Raw genomic sequence first — 6304 nt, forward strand, 5'->3', positions numbered from 1 at the left:
GAGACTGGCAAGAGATGGAACATTGGCACACAACCTTTTTGATGCGTTATAATGAGAGACCTCGGTTGGATATCTTGCTAAGTTATGGGTTGCTTAATCAAGGCTTGGCGTTTGGGTTCACACTCTGAACTGAGTCATATATTAAACCACAACAGCTGGAGTCATGCAGTCAGCCAGCCAAATTCAAAGAACAGTGGGGTGTTTTGTTTTTTTTAAGGAACCCTCCCACAAACAAAGCATAATTACGGTTTATGGAAATGTTATGGAAACCAAACATTAGAGAAGTCTAATGAGAAGAAACCAGAATGCACTGAGCATCAAAGAAGAGCTATTGTTATGATCATTACACGACCACCAAAAGAGTGGTGTGTCCTCATTTTTGTCCTGTGTCTAGCAGGCATAATCTTAAAATCAAATATTGCCTGGCTTTTTAAATGGTTTTCTTTAAAAATTTAGATTGTTTTCACAACAGTAGTCATTCAAACTTTCATATATCATGACCTTGTAAATTGTCTGCTTCTTTCTTTTCCTTGTCTGTCGACAGACTTGACTGCCTAAATTTATATTCCAGGTAGTCCTTGCTTACAAACCATTCATTCAGTGACCATTTAAAGTTATGATGGCACTGGGAAAGGAGACTGGTGCTTGCACTTACCACCCTTGCAGTATCCCTGTGGTGACACAATTGTGACGCAGATGCTTGGCAACCAATGTGCATTTAACATGGTCACAGTGTCCCACAATCACATGGTTTCCATTTGCAAGATTCACTGCTAGCTTTCAATTGTCAAGGGCATAGCCATGTGACATTTCATTTTACAACTCCATTGTGTAGCTACAGGGTTGCTGGCCCCAATTGTGTTAGTCAGTGAGGACTATCTACATTTATTTCTTGATCCCAGCAATTAATCTCGATCCACTCTTTCAAATCTATGATTCCTGTAATCTAATCTGTAGATCAATGACTCATCATTTCTATGGTGAAATTGGGAGAGTATTGTCAATTCTGTATTATCACTAGTATATGTTCTTGAAAATAAAGATATTGTGATAAAAAAAACCCATCTTTCTGATGCTGGAAAAAGTAATTTTATATATGTGAACCTAAGTACTCTGTTTGCAGCTTTTTGTTGTAATTTTTGTTGTAGAAGCCAGGAAAGTGCTGGTGTGTCTTTCTTCCCCTTTGCCTTCATTTGGCCTTTTTTTCATTTTTTGTATCTTCCTTAGCTATCTGGTAACCCTAGCAATAATCAACGTAATCTGAGCATGAAGTTTACTGAGGTTGAAAAAGTTCAACCCCTACAAAGAACAGAGATGCAGAGGTGCTTCTTACCTGGATTCATGCTAGTAAAGTAAAAGGTTGCTCAGTAAAACTGCAGCCTTCCCTTACAAACCTTTTAATGGGAATGAGCCCCACATATCCAGAGTAACTCAGAACTGCAGAGTTGATTCCAACTTTGCATTCACATACATAGTATGTTAACCCATGGCTTGCTCTATCTTGGTTTGCTGAAAGAAACAGTTTGCTGTGATTGTATATTGTGAATTATAGACCATACTTTACAAGCCTTAATGGCTGGAGAGGAGCGTGGTGTTTCATGTATTTAAGACATTGGCTTGGAGGTTAAGCAAGCCCACATTTGACATCTGAGTGCTACTGTAAGATGGGTGAGCTCCTGTCTTTCGCTCCAGGTTTCATGTTGGGGACATGAAAGAAGCCCTCAACTGGGCATCCTGGTGATGTCACTGGCTAATCCTTTCAACATGGGAGCCCCTCAATGCTTCTGGCACAAGTGTGATGAAACAATGGCTGGATTTAAGCACCCTATTAAACTAAAAAGAAGCAACCTCTGTTTCGGTTCTGCATGATCCACGAATCTGTTCCAAGTTCCTTCGGTATTGAGACTGGGTTTCAATTAGAGAATCCCCTTAGGCCCTTTACAACAGTCCATTCAGTTGATAGGAAGCATTTTGGATTTCTGTTTGTCATCTATCTTTGAAAGTATAGCCACATTGGAGTGGGGGTGGTTGGAGGGGGTGGGGGTTGACCTATTTCAACCAGATTGGCCTAAACTGAAGTCTGTGACGTTTTTACAGATACAATCGACACCTTTTCCTTGATTTTTCAACCCCCTTCTTTCAAGATTTATGTTTGATTTTTCTGATCTGTCAGTTTTGTACCCCACGACTGTTATTAAGTGTTGTACCTGATGATTCTTGACTCTTGACGAATATATCTTTTCTTTTATGTATACTGAGAGCACATGCACAAAGACAAATTCCTTGTGTGTCCAATCACACTTGGCCAATAAAGAATGCTATTCTATTATATTCTATTCTATTTCCTTGGGATTTGCGCACGCAAGCACTAACAAGAGCTGGTCTTTCTTAGCTTAGATTCAACTATTTGGATCTACAATGTTGGGCAAAAAAAAAAAAACAAATCTCCAAAGCGCAGCCAGGATAAAAAGTCATCTTACCCAGGGGATCTGCAAAGCCCTTGAAAGAAAAGTAGGAGCCTTTAAGTACATATGCCTGGAGTTTTGTATTGACAATCACTGCTGGACTGGGTGTTACATCAAATGCCTTCCAGACTTCATCTAGGATTCTGTTGAAACTGGTAACATTATGAAGAAAGGTAGTGGGTGAACTTTTGCTGCTTTGAAGCCAGGCGTAAAATGCAGTTAGAGCGTCCAAGAAGCAATTATGGAATATTTTCTAACCAAAGAAAAATGTTTTCATACCCTGCAGACATTCTCCATAGAGTCACAGTTCTGCTGAAGGATTTCAGCATTTACTTAGTGTTCAGCTTGCATGTTAGCCCAATACTACATCTGGAAAGGACAGAACAAATAAAGATTGCAACCCGGTTGGCTGCAAAGCACAGCAGTGGTGGCTAAAGTGACTCTGGAGACTAGGAAGCCATTTACAACAGTAAGGTTTACATTCAAATTCGGGTTAGTACTTGAATAGGAGACCATAAGGTGGGGGGGGAAACAGAGCTGTGGGCTAGACTAGGAATCTAGACTGTTGTGCAAGCAGTGACAAGTATTGGATTAAGATTGCCCTGAGACTCAAAGAGGTTAATTCTCCAGCTGATCAACCTACTCCAATGGTGTGAATCCATATCTCATGCAGGAGAAGGTAGTAATGAAACACTGCTGCATTTTTTGTCAAGAAAAGCATGCAAAGATAGACTCATAACTAACAGGAGTCAAGTGTGGATGTCAAAGTTCAGGTCAAAATTCAAATTCATTTGGACTCTCGTCACAGATTCCTTCTTCCAGAGGAAAAAAAAGAACGATGGTAGAAACGATGGCCAGCCATGTTTCTTTTTCTTTCAGGGGAAAAGGGACACAGTGATATCTCCCCCTTCCCAGTCTGCAGAAGATTGGTAGGTACTTGGAATCAGGTGATTGGTTAGCTTCTTTCAGCAGATCAGCAGGGAAGCAGGCTGGCTGAAGAGGCCCAGTTGGGCAAGTAGCCTGGAACAAGTTGCCCCATTTTCCACCAGCCAGAGAATGGTTTTCAATGCCCCTCCTTGAAACCAGCGAGCCTCTGCTGCCAGAGATAGACAATAGTCCCACACACTGTTTTTTAAAAGATGTTCCCTTCATTTTGAATGTAACTGTAGTAATCTCTAAAAGGGTTAAATCCTACCGAATGGCTGAGCTGAAAAGGAATAGCTCTGTCTTTATTCTGTGATGAATGCAAGAGGTAGGAGCCAGGACTGGTTGAACTGGCTGGATTCACATTTCAGTAGAATGTGTGTTCCTTTTGGTCCCTCCATATCCTCCCATTAACTGTTGGGTTGACTAAAAGCAGGCCTTAACACAAAAGAACCCACCCATTTTTCAACCCTTTGTAAGTATTCCCACTGTAAGAGGCCACCTCTATGAACAGAAAGTCTAGAGATTTCCATTAGATAAGAAAGTATTTCCAATTCACCTGCAGATGAATGCTTCTAGGCAAGTGAGCCTCTGGGGACGAGTTGGCTAAATTCATGATTAAATTCATTTCCTCTCCTCGTGTAAGTTCAGCAGCAGGGGAGGAAATTGCTAGAGACCTATGCTCTTTTGAATTTCTCCAAAAACAGCAGCTGGCTGTGGAGAAGGAAAGAAAGGAATCACAACCTCATTTCCAAATTGTCAGACAGGATCTTTAAGAATGCAGGAAGGGACCTAACCCGCTGGGATCTCTAAGTATAATGAACAATAGACAGCGGGAGATTAAGATTTGGCTTTAGAGGTAGTCCTCCGTTAACGACCATAATTGGGACTGGCAACTCTGTTGCCAAGTGATGCAGTCATAAAGGGTGACATCACATGATCGTGCTGACTTACCATGGCCATTCTACTTGTTAAGCATGTCATCATGTGACCATGACTTGCGACTTCCAGATGGCTTCCTCTCTGACTTGGTCAGACGGAGGATGTGAAGGTTGCAAATGGCAATCACATGACTGCAGTATACTGTGATGTCCGCAACTATAAAGGCCAGTCATAAGTCTTCTTGTTCATAATCATCGTAACCTTGAATGGTCACTGAACAAAGCGTCATTAAGCAAGGACTAGTGTATTTTATACAGTATGTGCTCAAGGCAAACACCTGGCTTCTTTCAAAGTTTCATTTTTCTTTCCGGCCTAATTGCCATCTTAGATGGGCCTATCCCTTATTTCTATGTGTCTGATATCCAGTGTTTTCTGTGTTCCAAATACACTCTACTGTTGTAAATAGTGCCACTGCCACAGTGTATTGGGGGTGGGTTTATAATCTGATCACATGCTTCAGTGGGCCTAGTCTTCTCCAGGCTGACCTACTGTATTAGGCTAAAGCTGCCTTTGCATTTCTCAGCTAGCTAAAACAGGAGAACCTATTGCCTTTCTTTTGCCCTTGGTCTGATAAAAGAAGACTGTAGCAGGAAATGCTGGCTGAAAGAAATCACTGCTGCATCATCCTGAGCTGACCCAGTTGAGTGGGGCAGGCATGATGGTAAATGCAATCTTATCTTCACAACGATACTGCTTTGGGGAAGTTTGCTTATTTTATTACTTAAATGCATATCGTGTTTATGTGTGACTAGTCATAAACCTCTATTAACCTCTCCAGATCATCAAGTTCCTTTGTGCCATCCCCCCTGTTTCCCATATTCTAGCATTCTAAGGTTTTGGGAGAAGGCTCGTGATGACTCAGGGGTTAAAGACCCTGAGCTTGTCAGCGAGAAAGCTGACAGCCCCAGTTCAAGACCTAAGTGCCACATGAGGGGGTGAGTTCCTGTTACTTGCTCCAGCTCCTGCCCACCTAGCAGTTTGAAAGCAGGCAAATGTGAGTAGATAAATAGGTACAACTTTGCTTGGAAGGTAATGTGGACTCAGCATATAGCCATGCTGGCCCCATGATGATGGAAATGTCTTCAAACAATGCTGGCTCCCTCAGCTAGGAAATGAAAATGAGCACCACTCTTAAAGTTGGACATGGCTAGACAAGGAAAACCTTTACTTTTACTTTTAAGGTCTGGGGGAAGAGGAAGGCAAGTAGATGTTGATTGAAGCTACCAATCTTAAAAATAAACATGATGCAAGGAGTGGGTGTTTATAACATGACAGCTTCCTAGCAATGTTCTACATTTAAATGTATTTTTAACTAAATTAAAGTTGTGCAAGAAAAGTAGTAGGCAACTATGGCACAACTTACATCCCTCCTGTATATTCTCCAGGGTTGGTCTATGAGCTAGAATTTGCTCCAAGCCCTTATAACCTTAATGCAGGCTTCTTACGGTTTCCAAGCACTCCCACATCTGAACAAACAAAATTCATAATGCAGAATGACATTGTATAAGGAGCCAGAAACTCATTTTACTGTTGTTGTTGTTGTTGTTTTTAAAATAAGATTCCAATATTTTAAATTCAAGTAATGTAAATAGATTGCATTTCAGCACTGCTTGTTTTGATCTTCCAAAGAATCTCTAAAATGAAGCAATTTGTCAAATATAATTTGGAATGATAACATTGATCCATATACCACATTATATTTATCAAATTCTTGTTGATTTTGGTGGGGAAGACATTCTCAGTAAAAGGATTCCCAAGAAAAGCACTGACAGTCAGCAGACTCTCTCAATCGCCTCTAAACGCAAACACACACACGCCTATCTCAACATGCTAAATATAAGGATGTTTTTGTTGGGCTGTTTTTACTGTCCAAAGCTCCATTTCCCCTAGATTTCTCTAAGCTGTTGTTTTTCGACTGACTTAAAACTCTCCCAGAAACAGCAGCATCCAGCTCCAATCCTATTTTCACATTG

Source organism: Pseudonaja textilis, chromosome 1, assembly GCF_049901715.1.
Source record: "Pseudonaja textilis isolate UNSWEBS1 chromosome 1, rPseTex1.2, whole genome shotgun sequence".
Classification (NCBI taxonomy): Eukaryota; Metazoa; Chordata; class Lepidosauria; order Squamata; family Elapidae; genus Pseudonaja; species Pseudonaja textilis.